The 13,980-nt window shown below is 37.5% G+C and overlaps 1 protein-coding gene across 4 annotated transcripts in view; it reads left to right on the top strand.

The window, feature by feature from the left end:
• Nucleotides 1-13,980, top strand: part of rcan3 (regulator of calcineurin 3) — a 110,886-nt gene that overhangs the window by 50,817 nt on the left and 46,089 nt on the right. The gene's annotated exons all lie outside the window — the stretch shown is intronic.

Raw genomic sequence — 13,980 nt, forward strand, 5'->3', positions numbered from 1 at the left:
GATAAACTATTAATATTTGTTACAAGAGGAACTGTTCTGCTTCCTAGCCAAGCCTACTCCTTACTCTCTGTCTTATCTAATTTGTGAATTACAAGAATTGCACTTTAAGTTGAGGCTTTTTTTAGTCCTAATTGGTCATATATTTAAGCAGCCTCCTTGCACTTTGCAGAGTTTAGAGTTCACAGTATTTCTAGTTTCTTATGCTTTGATCTTTTGCTCTTATTTTTTGACCTTTACTTTATGATAGGCTCACTTATCATTGGTTGTATACTGTTTTATGACTTGTTCTTTTTTGCCTATGACTGACCACATCCTCACCAGCTTGATGCTTTGCTCAATCGGTACACTGCAGCTCGTTTTTTTTCACCATATTCTCAGTGTCTGAAAAGCTGCACTCCCTTTGTTACTAAGGGCTTTTGTTTCTTTCCGTGCTGACAAATGAAGAAGTGGAAATATTCTGTCTAAACACTAATAAAATAAAAGTTTGCTTAAACTACTTCAACTATTCCACTTCTTCAGCCATTTTGCAGACACCGTATCATTTTGCTTACATTATTGCTTTACATCAGTGCATGGAATATAAGAGTTTCATTCTAAAACTAACCTGCAGCGGTATAAAGTGTATAAACATTTAAGTGTTGATTGTACCTACAGAACTGTGTGATATTACATGAAACCAAAAAGTTGTCTGAATAAAAAGATGGCTTATTGACCCAATTCAAATACCAAATGTCGAATCTGCTCTCTCCCTTGTATACAAGGGTCTTTCTCCAGGTAATCCAGTTGTCCTCCTATACCTCAAAGATGTTTTTGCTAGAATTTCCAACTCCAAACTAAACCAGTGAGAGGAAGTGCAGGTATGCGTGTGTGCGTGTGTGTGTGTGCGTGTGTGTGTGTGTGTGTGACAGCCCCAGCAGTTTTTATTCTTGCCCTGTGCACAGTACTGACAGAATAAGCTCCAGCCTTGTGTATCTCTACAACTGGGTTATGCAGGCTTGAATGTCCCTAAAACATGCAGATTTCTGGGTAGCTGATCAGGTTTTAAAAAACATTTTGGAAGTGTGCAATTTTTTCAAGTGATCAGAGGCATTACACGCAGCAAGAAAAATGTTACATTTTAGGGTAACCAAAATACTTTTTTTGCATTGACAGGGTTTCTTTCTCTTATAAGTACTTCCTTGCAAACAGGGTGTTCTTGGCTGACCTTGGTTCTTCCACTATCTAAACTAGAATGTTAGAAATGTGACCAACAAGAAACCATTCAGTCCATCGAGCTCATTTGTTTAGCCAACATGTCCCAATACGTCATCCAGATACTTCTTAAAGGTTGTCAAGATTTCTGTTTCACATACTGTACATGGCTCAGGTGCTTGTTTTAGAATCCCACACCTCTTTGTGTAAAGAAGTAGTGTCATGACCGGAACTGAACACAATAAATACTCCAGATACAGTCACAGTAGTGAAAGTCGCGTACCTCAGTTTATTTTAACAATTTTAACAGTTTTATAACCTAACATTGTAATCACCTTTTTGATGTCTTCTTCTCATTGTTTAGACGATGAGAAGGTTGTGTCAACATAAACCCCTAAATCCTTTTCAGAGGTTGCCTACTGTAAGATAGTGTCACCCATCATATAACTGACGTTTATTTTGCACACATGTAGCAAGTTGCATTGTTCTACATTAAAATTAATTATTCAAGTGTTCGCCCAGTTCTGAAGCTTGTCCAGGTCTTCTTGAATTGTTTTTTGATGCCTCCTCAGTGTTTATCATTCCGTCAGTTCTTCTGTCATCTCCAGATTTCACGTTTACTAACTATACTGAAATATATGTCATTAATATAAATTGCAAAAAGTAATGGTCCCAGGACAGACTTCTGAGGAACTTCACTCCACATGGAGTATTCACATCTTTTTTTTTGTACTCTTTGTGAAATGATGTAACTGAAACCTTGAAAAAACAGTTGGGTCTATAGTTTAATCCATTTGCTTTGTACTACACAAATCCTAAATATTGTTTAATTCAGCCTTCTTTGACCAGAGAGATATTCTGCCTATGATCCATCCAGCATCGCAAGATTATGGATACCACTGCACAATGAAACATGAAAGTGTTCTGTGTCAGAGACCATGCCACGTACATTATATTAAGCACTGCCTGTTTGTATGTCACTCCTGGGTAATAATTATTTCTTTAAATGTTACAAACTGATAGTAGCAATGAATGGATTATAAATGGCCCTGTTATCCAGGTATAGAAAGTAAATGGGTTAATGGTTTTAGCTAACACACAGAAGGAAGTAACCTAGAAATTTCCAGGTAAACTCTGGAGAAGATGAAGTCTGATGGAAGACTGGAGCCTGGAAGACTGCCAAAAATGGCGGCACAGTAGGACCTTGAAACTTTCAGCTTATTAAAAAAAATGAATTAAGCACCTCTCAGAATGTTACTGTTGTTATGTAGTAATAATAATAACAATAAAAACACCCAGAGATTATTACATTCACAGAGTAACTTAAGGATTCTTACAAATAAGTTACCTATTTAAGTATTAACTGCATGTGCTGCAATTTTATTTTCTGTGCTTGTTCACTTTGACCTTACAGGTGAACAACTTGAAAACTTTGAGAATGACGTCACAAGGAGTGCAGCCTGCTATCGCTTGATACTGCTGTACTAAGTCGTGTAGTTGAGGCAGAAATCCTGGCAGCTTTTAAAAAGTATCCAGATGAGATGCTATAACAGCTTTTCTAATAAATTAACAAACTATCTTAAATAGACTGTTCTCTCATCTATTATCTAACACATTGCATGCAAGTCACATTTTCCTGTAACAAAATATTGTATAGGAATTAACAAAATGAATGACTGGATGGGCTTTTGCCAATTTAGCATGTTCGTCCTTCCAGAAACATAAACTGAGTATAACCTACTACTTACTAAACAGTAGCAAGCTTGAGTAACTACAGTATGCTTCAAAAACAAAGATTGCTGGTTCCAACCAGGTGCCTTCACGTTTTTACTTAAGGCTGCAAGGAAGGAAAATACGAGGCTGTGGTAGTACACTACTGGCAGCCACTAAGGCATGATTGACATTCAGAATATAGCAAATGCCAGTTACTTATGGGACTCTATCCATACTACTTCCTAGGCCTTTAGTCCGCCATTTTTTTATTTTTGAAGGTATTAGCTGACCAGTGTGCAGATTCAGGCTTTGTGTCCAGGCTTCTCTTACACATAGACAAAGACATCACTAAGGAGGAAATGCACAAAGCAATTTGCTGTGACTTGTTTCACCCTTGAACAGCGAGTCTAAAGGCTGTGGCTGGAACTTCTGGCTCCACATCATCATGGCAAGACCCTGAAACTTATTTTCCCTTAAAAAGAAAAAATGACCTTCCTGACTGTGCCACACTCTTGTGCTCTGTTGTTCCCCATGTTATGGTCACAAACCTGATGCTACTAATAATAAAGATATTAAATAATGTGTACATGGTATAACATTTGGGTGCATTAGGGGACTTCATAAACCCACTCATGCATGTGCACATGTGATTCTGCTGATGTTTCAAAAACCTGTTTTTAGGGATCTATTTTGCAGTTAGGAGCAACTATCAGATGTATATGCGAGGAAAATGCACAAGCGGAAGTAAATTCTCTCAAGGCAAATTGTTTATGTAATAATTGCAGATGGAGCATTTGAAAATTAACCAACTCTTTTTTTTAATGTGGAGTTTTTCCAATTTCAAACATTCTTGCAGACAGCTTTATTTCATATAACCTGCACAAAATTTTTTTTTTTCTGACAAATTTCCTTGAAGAATTAGCATACCTAAAATCAACAAAATTGGTCCATTGGCAGTTAGCAATGTACTAGCAGTGGTGCAGCTCCCTTTCACAACAGACTGGTGGCCTTTAGCGTGTCATATAAAAAGCAATACAAGAAGACAATTTCTCATATCAACCCTACTAACTGCATCAGTGCTGCTTTGTGGCCAAGTTTGGAGCCATCATTGCAAGTGGCTTGAACTTTGACCCTCCTCCAGTGTGTTAGATATAAATGCTTTTTCTGATTTTCACTTTTAGGATGGATTACTAGATTTCTATTCTCTTGCAAAATAGTATTACCAAGCAACAGATGGATAAAAAATGTAACAGTTAAATGTATCCTTTTGGTAGATATGATCAACTTCCTCCCATTCATTTAAGAATAATGCTCACGACTCTTGTTACTAAATAATACATCTTAAAACCCAAAGCTCTGCATACCTGTTTACACTGCGTACACCTAAAGTCTTGCTGTATGTCCCCTAAAGGAGCAGTCATCCAGTGTTCACTGTTTTCTAAACTTTTTATGTTCTCTGTGAAACCTCTTTACTCTTACTAGTGAAGTCAACACTTCATTAATTTCATAAGCTGGCAGTTTGATTGTCTAAAGAACTTTTATGCTGTACTGTATAAGTGCAATCTTTGATGCAGACTTCACATCACAGCATGCCACAACTCCATTTGAAGTACATACAGTAAATACCCAATGACACTTGAAGGCAGATGTTATTCTCTGCTGCTCTGGTGTGTGAAAACCATATATTCCCAGCCTTGCTTAATCTATAAAGTAATTAATTCATGGAAGACGTTAGATATTACGACATATAGGGAACTTGGTACAGAGGGCATGCCTTCTTTGATCAACAATATAGACCGACATCAAGCAACATACTGCTTGTAGCAATGATGAAGATGTAGGTAGTATTTTTAAAATAATTTCAACTAATTCCACGGTGCGCATACATAGACAATCCTAGGAAGCAATGGGAAATGAACCTCTCAAGTAATGTTGGAAAAGGAATGGAATTCAATAATCTATCATGAACACTGTTCTTTGGTATGTGCAAGGAATGGAGTAATTAAACAGAATTGTACATTATTACACACATCTTGTAAGATTAAAATTATCTAAAATCGAACAGGGACAGGATTTTAGCTGTAAACAATATCATCAAATAACAGTCTCACTAGGTCATACATTTAGGGAATGTCCTGCACGAAGACCCTTTAGAAGAAAAATCTTAGCTTAATTGTCATACAGTACAGGAATCACACTTACTTCTAATTCTTAAATAGTACTATTTAGAGTAACAACAGATGAAGGAAAAACATTATGCAATCATACATTTATTGTGGTCTCCTATACTGCTTTGTTCACACTCCGACTTACTTTGCTTAACTGTAAGAATCCTAACCCACCCTCTATAATTTAATGGGAAAGTGATGTCATAGACCATTTAAAACCAAAAGAAAAATGTGAAAGTTATTTTTCAGAATCAGCAAGAATATACCTCTGTTCTACTTTTTTGATATTTCAGTATTCACAAGGAACTATCTTATAAGGGGCTTTTGGTTAGGACTCCACACTGGGTAGGGGTGGACATCAAGTGTTGATTATGATTTAATGTATCTTCATTGTCTGGAATGCTATACTAACTGCATTTAGAATGGGACTGGGTTTTAATTGTGTTAATGTGATATTTAATTAGTGAACAGGCGGTAGTTGTATGCCACCATTTCTGAATGGAGTTGATGTGAGAGATCTTTGAATATCTGCTTTCACAGAGCAGCCTTTGCACCCTGTGCCATGTAAGGGCAGTCACTGTGCCTTCCTTGACTGACCACCACAAGTGTCAAAGCAAGCCAGTGCAACTTGGTGGGAATTTTGAGGCATGTGGATAAACACATTTGGAAAATGGATGGAAGGATTTTGAGGCAAGTAGTCAATACTACTGCACTGTCAACATCATACAAAACTGTTCTTGCTGGAACAGTCTTGGAACTATAATTTTTTTGTCATTTACAATATCTAGATGTTTCCATTAATATTACTGTTTGGATTCTGAGTTATTGCTGTGTATCAAAGTTTTATTCCCAGTTATGAAATACTTGTAGATATATAATATATAAAGTTACACAGTTGTGCTGAACCAATTCTATGACGTTTTGTATTCTGCTGAAGTATAGGGGGCTGATGCGGCCTCTTCTAGAGGCTATCATGGAAGTGATTTGTCACTCTCACTTCCGCAAGACTTGATCCTATATTTGCCTGCTGCCGCAAAGTTTTAATTCCATACTGACTCACTTTTGGCCTGACATGTTTTATTCTCTTAAAGTTTTGAAGCAACTTGCACTGACAGGCAATTTTGCATATAGTACTGTTAAAATATTTAATATGCAAGTCAGTCATAGTGGAGTAGCTGAAAGTAGCAATGGTTAGTATTAGGACTAAATAAATTCTTCTTCTTCTTTAAGGAAGTCATCTATACCACGGCAGAGTTTTAAGTGATCAGCCAGGGTTTTGCCCTTGAGGTGGAAAGAACCCATGTGTGTGCTATGGGTGTACACTGCCGGTTTGCTTTTTTGAACGGCTCTTTAGTTATATAATTTGGTAACTGGAACAAAACCGATACTACTATTGAACTATTTAGTTCTTTGTTTGATTACATAATAGATGTGTATATTATAATTCTAATAATTAAGTCCCATAACTTTCCTACAGGCTGTCATCTGACTGCTCACTCCTGTCAATTGCCTGCTCCATAATCGCCTACGCCGTTTATTTTATTTTTATGTTGGGTCTCGCAGCGTTCTCACATGATTGGAGCCCTCTGTGTCTCTGCCATTATACCGGAATAAAACTACATTAGAATTTGTTCTGTAAACACAGTAGCTTAGCTTGCAAGTTAAATAGCTGTTGCTATCTTGACTGCAGTTACTGAAGAATGTAAAACTTAACAATTTTTAAATGTTATGTACTTTCAAATGAATTATTCTGAAAAAGTTTAGAACGTTGTTTTTTAACCTAGAAGATTAAACCAGCAGGCGGCACGGTGGCGCAGTGGTAGCGCTGCTGCCTCGCAGTTAGGAGACCCGGGTTCGCTTCCCAGGTCCTCTCTGCATGGGTTTCCTCCGGGCGCTCCGGTTTCCTCCCACAATCCAAAGACATGCAGGTTAGGTGGCTTGGCGATTCTAAATTGGCCCTAGTGTGTGCTTGGTGTGTGGGTGTGTTTGTGTGTGTCCTGTGGTGGGTTGGCACCCTGCCCAGGATTGGTTCCTGCCTTGTGCCCTGTGTTGGCTGGGATTGGCTCCAGCAGACCCCCGTGACCCTATTTGGATTCAGCGGGTTAGACAATGGATGGATGGATGGATGGATGGATGGATGGAAGATTAAACCAACAAAGAAGATTATAATCCACCTTGGCTAAAACTTGGTTCATTAATTGCACTTTAAAATACATGCCTATTGCCTAAACGCAGAATGCAAAACTAATGTTCTGTAAATAGCAAATTTCAAAAAATAAAGTTAGTTCATTCATCTCATGATGCAAAAGTTAATGTCTAACTCTAGCACAACCCATTACAACGAAGAAAAAAAAAATCAGCATTATGTACTGTTAAAAAAAGAAGTGAGATGGGCATATTACAATTTTGACTTCCATGCTACACAGAACAGTGCCTAAAAATGACTGGCTGTAATAAAAATGCTGCAAACAGGATTTTGTTTTATACTAGTATAAAGGCTTTTTATATATTTTTGATCTTTCAAAAATGGATCACAATACTGTTTACACTGTAGATCACACAGTATCAATGACATAATGCAGGGCAAAATAATTCTGACTATAATACTGTATTGGCTGGAGGAAGTGCAATGGAAAATGTCCGCTATTATCCTAATTGCCCACTTGTACGTTACATGGCATTGAATTAATGAGGATCTGAATTCTTTCTCCACACCTGTTCAATGTTCCTGGTTAAATGAACCATACAGCACTTACGGCCAAATGAAAAGCAGAATGTCAAGGTGTCTTCACCCTTGTGTGTTCCACCAGATACAGCAGAGTAGCTGTTAGAGATGACAGCAGTGTGTAGGGAGGCATTACTTCACCTAATTGATAGTGCCCATAAAAATTATTAGAACATGGTCGATCAGCCTTTGTACTACAATGCGTTGCTTTTTTGGTCAGTTTTATATTTAAAAACATTCAATAAATGACCACTTATTGCCAAGTTTCAATCAAACCGATAAAATGGAAGATCCTTCCTCTACCAACATCCTTCTCTCATCCTAGCCCTGTAAGGAGAAGTCAATAAAAGGAGAAAAGAAAGGAAAGTGTCGGAACAGCCATGACAGAAGATAGCAGGCCACAAAACTAAAATACTAAGGGGAAAGACAAAAAGATTGAAAAGATTGAGACCTCCTCCAGCAACCACTGTCACTGACCAGTAACCATCCAGCTGAACCACTGGCCGCTACTTCTTGGTATTTCTTAATACTACATGAATTCATTGCTTGCCCAAGTTCCTTTCTCCTTCGTACCAGATGATGCTGTGATTAGGTACTCCCTTCAATGACCCAGCGTTAGTTTCAACAAGTTTTGGAAACTGTTCTTTTTTTTAGTTTGAGATTTCATTACACAAAAAAACATTCAGTGAAAAAAAATTTACCAGTGCCAATTTCTTTAAATTTGTTTGTACTCTTAGTACATTGTATACTGTAGTTTAATCTTGTACTATAATACTGGTACCTTTTCTAAAGTATTTTAAGAAGTCACTGCGAGAAATTAAACTTGGTTAATAATTAAAGACTGTAGTTCTGGACAGTGTTAAAGTCACCCTTAGAAGTGTGCATATTGAAACAGTGTATGCCAAAATTAAACTGTACTGATCTCGGTCATCAACCATGCAGAGCAGAATCACTGAACACTGTGCCACAATGGTGCCATATTTGCATTCCAATATTCAAAAAATATGTTCTTATTTCCTTACATATTGTTGATAAGTGGAAATAGTGCCACTGTGTCTTTTGTTTATTTTTCATCTAAATAACCATATAACACCCCTGGTAAATCAGTGTAGCTATCCCAAGAATGTATTAGCCATACTTTGAAATCCTGAACAAAATTACAATTGCAATTCTATTTCTGCTTTTATAAAAATGCGGTATACAAAATGAGAGCCATCATGGAGTTTCAGAGCATTGTATTCTGTTGAAATGATATACAGTTGTTCTGAAATGTGAAATCAGAAACACAAGTTCATTCTCCGTACAAACTGCTGGTAGTAACGCAGTCAATAATCTCTCAAAATGCTGTACATAAAAAAGAAACAGAAATAGCTGAAAGCAGAATGTTTGCCAGCACATCTGCAGGTTTAAATAAAGTGAAATTATGAATGACATCAGTAAAAGTGCAATAAATGAAATCACATGTAGATTAAAAGATTAAAATTACTTAAATGAGTTGCCATGACATCAGGTATCTACTGTATAATTATCTCCACTCTATATATACACACTTTTCACAGATGAAAGTACTCACTCATCCCCATGTGCTACCACAGGACTTAAGGCCTTTGAACAGACCTAAGCGTGCAGTCACCATTGGATTTTAGAAATGTAAGCATCTGAAAACATTCATACCTCCATTATGTCACTCATATGTTACACGCTGTGTTAAGATCTTTCTGTGGCTCAGTTCTTAAAAGAAAAGAGTTCTGTATCAAATTAGAATATTGAAGTAATATCTATATCATACAATGGTTGAAAATGAGCATTTCCATAAAAATGCATTACCGCCTACATAAAAAATGTATTCTGTAATGTTGCTCATACGTCTGGGGATTCAACAATACTACTCTACTGAATGTTTAAATACAAAAAAAAAAACCATCTAAACTTTATTTTGTATCTTGTGTAATAAAAGTGCTCTCAAGCACAATGGTTCAATTAGGTTGATTTGTACTTAAGTTAGGGTTAATTTAGTAGTACAGATAGTTCAATTGTTTACTTTTACTGTGTTGGCTGGGATTGGCTCCAGCAGACCCCCGTGACCCTGTGTTAGGATACAGCGGGTCGGAGAATGATTACGGTACATTAATTGACTTGTTCAGGCCACTGTATCGAGTGACAGGTTGAGAATAAACTTAAAAAACTGAAATTTTTAAAGCCATTGCCTTGACTTACCTTCTAGACTACACTGTCTTCCATTTAATACTCGAAGCGCTAGCACCTATTGATTTTGTTATAGATTTTCCTTCCCTAACCCCCCATTTTCATTGGCTCCATATAGGCCTTTTGCCAAGGTCTTCGAACTTATCATTTAGTTGGATTTATTGGTAAACTATTCAAATGACTTACAGTTTTATAACAGTTATTGAGCTGTTTTTTGTTTTCATTAATAAAGTGTCTTTACCCCATTTCCATTAATTCTACCCAGCCATTTTGCACCATGGTCTCAAAGTTTGACAGTTGTTTAAACCCATCACTACGTTTTGTAAATTATGAAAATCATGTTACTTGATAATTAAGTTTCTTAACTATACGCAAATATATTTACATATTTATAGTAGCATGCATGAAGCTACACAGAAATTATCATGGGCATTTTGTCTGTATTTACTCACACGTGTTCACGTTAGTGCAAGTAGAAAAAAATCTACTGTACTTATTTGAATAGGCAGCCACCATCACCAGCATTCAAGAGTTACTGACAGTTAAGTCCAGTGTCCTTACTGTTTGAGCAGCAAACATGCCAGAAATACATGAAAATTAAATTAACTTAAGTAAGGTCTGCTTTGTTCTTATTGCAAATGATTTCATGTGCATGTCACTGGAACTGTTTAATTGGAAAACTTGTTCTATAAATATGTTCTACTGAATTCTCTGCTCTACTACAACAGCCCTTCATGGAGTTCTCCTTAGAGTGGGGACAAGGGCATCCAAACGGAGTAGCAGGTGCAGTGGCACACAGTGCGATTTCTGTGTTGTACTGTCCGTTTATTGCATGACAGTTTTTTGTAATTTAGGTTACATTCACACCAATGCTACTTGAGCATCAACATACCATGAGGGATCCACCACACACCAGCCAAATGAATTATATTCTATACTTAAAGTAAATAGTCATCACGTGTTGCAGCTTCCAGTCACCTCATAATAGTAACAGGGAGCTGTAGTCAATAACAGAATGACCACTGCCACCAAACGTTAAAAATATAATCCCTTCAAAATGAAATTGAAATAAAGAACTAAGTGTAAAATTAAATTCTGCATCTTCAAAACCCCCAAAAGATAACTAACATACATACATACATCATTTGAAAAAATTTGGGAACCCCTCTCAGCCTGCATAATAATTTACCCTACTTTCAATAAAAAAGATAACAGTGGTATGTCTTTCATTTCCTAGGAACATCGGAGTAATGGGGTGTTTTCTGAACAAAGATTTTTAGTGACACAGTATTTAGTTGTATGAAATTAATTCAAATGTGAAAAACTGGCTGTGCAAAAATGTGGGTCCCCTTGTAATTTTGCTGATTTGAATGCCTGTAACTGCTCAGTACTGATTACTTGCAACACCAAATTGGTTGGATTAGCTCGTTAAGCCTTGAACTTCATAGACAGGTGTGTCCAATCATGAGAAAAGGTATTTAAGGTGGTCAATTGCAAGTTGTGCTTCCCTTTGACTCTCCTCTGAAGACTGACAGCATGGGATCCTCAAAGCAACTCTCAGAAGATCTGAAAACAAAGATTGTTCAGTATTCTGGTTTAGGGGAAGGCTACAGAAAGCTATCCCAGAGGTTTAAACTGTCAGTTTCAACTGTAAGGAATGTAATCAGGAAATGGAAGGCCACAGGCACAGTTGCTGTTAAACTCAGCAGGTCTGGCAGGCCAAGAAAAATACAGGAGCGGCATATGCGCAAGATTGTGAGGTTACAGACAGCCCACAGATCACCTCCAAAGACCTGCAAGAACATCTTGCTGCAGATGGTGTATCTGTACATTGTTCTACAATTCAGCGTAATTTGCACAACGATCATCTGTATGGCAGGGTGATGAGAAAGAAGCCCTTTCTGCACTCACTCCACAAACAGAGTCGCTTGTTGTATGTAAATGCTCATTTAGACAAACCAGATTCATTTTGGAGCAAAGTGCTTTGGACTGATGAGACAAAAAATGAGTTATTTGGTCATAACAAAAAGCACTTTGCATGATGGAAGAAGAACACCACATTCCAAGAAAAACACCTGCTACCTACTGTCAAATTTGGTGGAGGTTCCATCATGCTGTGGGGCTGTGTGGCTAGTTCAGGGACTGTGGCCCTTGTTAAAGTCAAGGGTCAGATGAATTCAACCCAATATCAACAAATTCTTCAGGATAATGTTCAAGCATCAGTCACAAAGTTGAAGTTACGCAGGGGTTGGATATTCCAACAAGACAATGACCCAAAACACAGTTCGAAATCTACAAAGGCATTCATGCAGAGGGAGAAGTACAATGTTCTGGAATGGCCGTCACAGTCCCCTGACTTGAATATCATCGAAAATCTATGGGATGATTTGAAGCAGGCTGTCCATGCTAGACAGCCATCAAATTTAACTGAGCTGGAGAGATTTTGTATGGAAGAATGGTCAAAAATACCTCCATTCAGAATCCAGACACTCATCAAAGGCTATAGGAGGCGTCTACAGGCTGTTATATTTGCAAAACGAGACTCAACTAAGTATTGATGTCATATCTCTGTTGGGGTGCCCACATTTATGCACCTGTCTAATTTTGTTGTGATGCATATTGCATATTTTCTGTTAATCCAATAAACTTAATGTCACTGCTGAAATGCTACTGTTTCCATAAGGCATGTCATATATTAAAAGGAAGTTGCTACTTTGAAAGCTCAGCCAATGATAAACAAAAATCCAAAGAATTAAGAGGGGTTCCCAAACTTTTTCATACAACACTGTATTGCGTCTTTTAGCTCATATTTTAGCCAGGAAACACTGCACAGGAAGCTCACCCCTTACCTTGCCCTAGCAACTTTCCTGTTTCATGCTGTGGGCCTGTGCTGTCTGCTGAGACTACAGCTCTTTTCCATAAAAATGCATTAACGTGAATGTGTGAGCAAAGTAGTAGGCTTTCATAATCCAACCATGGAAAATTAATGTTAATGCCTGTATCTCCTATGGATCTTCAGGAATGTAATTGCTATGATTGCCATCCTCATTGGCAAAACAGGCATTGTAGTAGCTTTATTTAAAAGAACTTCATTTTTATCCCAAACAACAGGCAGATACATGCTGACTAGGTCATGAAAGCACATGAACCTATGTGCAACAATGGGGAAAAAGGCAGAAAACACCCAGGCATTAACATGCGTAAAAACACAAATCTCTGCATGGAGAATTTTGTGAGTAAGGCCTTAAACACAGCTGCCAGTGTTATGATACTGGAGGTTCTTTCAATAGAGTTCCATGTTTTCATCGGATGTTAGTTACCATTAGGTAATTTAACCAGAAGCACGTTGTTGAAATGGAGACTCGATAAAAAACACAACTCAAAATGCAGCTGGGAAGGAAAGAGTGACCGGAGAGCATAGCCGTGTTTGCAGTGGAGTGTCAGGAGGGAGTGCATGAAAAAGGAGAGGTAAAAGTGATTGGCCAACACAGCTTCACTATTGCATCTCCATCCATGGTGAACGATCACACGGCTCCCTACTTTTAGTGTCTAAAATACACACAGTAAGACACAGACAGAGAATTGATGACCAGGTTGGGTACTGCATACAATAATACTATGGACCTGGTAAGAATCTTAGCATAAAATATGGCAGGATGGATACAAGATTTTTCATTTTTAATTCAGAGCAGAGAATACACAAAATTACAATACATGTGTATGTAATATAGGTTAGAGGAAAAAGGTAGACATGATTAACATTACTTTGCACTTAAGTATAATGTTGATAGCACTGACACAAATTTAAGAAGAAGGATATAAGCCACTGGTGTAATGGATGTGGAACTGATTGAGAGCGATTGTCACCGTCTTCATACTCAAGGCTTCAGACATTAGCTGATGGTAGCAATAATGGGATGTTTCACCTAAACATATTTTTTTTACATGTCTGTATATGTCACTATGTAGTTTGTAGTG

The sequence above is a fragment of the Polypterus senegalus genome, chromosome 17 (assembly GCF_016835505.1).
Source record: "Polypterus senegalus isolate Bchr_013 chromosome 17, ASM1683550v1, whole genome shotgun sequence".
Classification (NCBI taxonomy): domain Eukaryota; kingdom Metazoa; phylum Chordata; class Cladistia; order Polypteriformes; family Polypteridae; genus Polypterus; species Polypterus senegalus.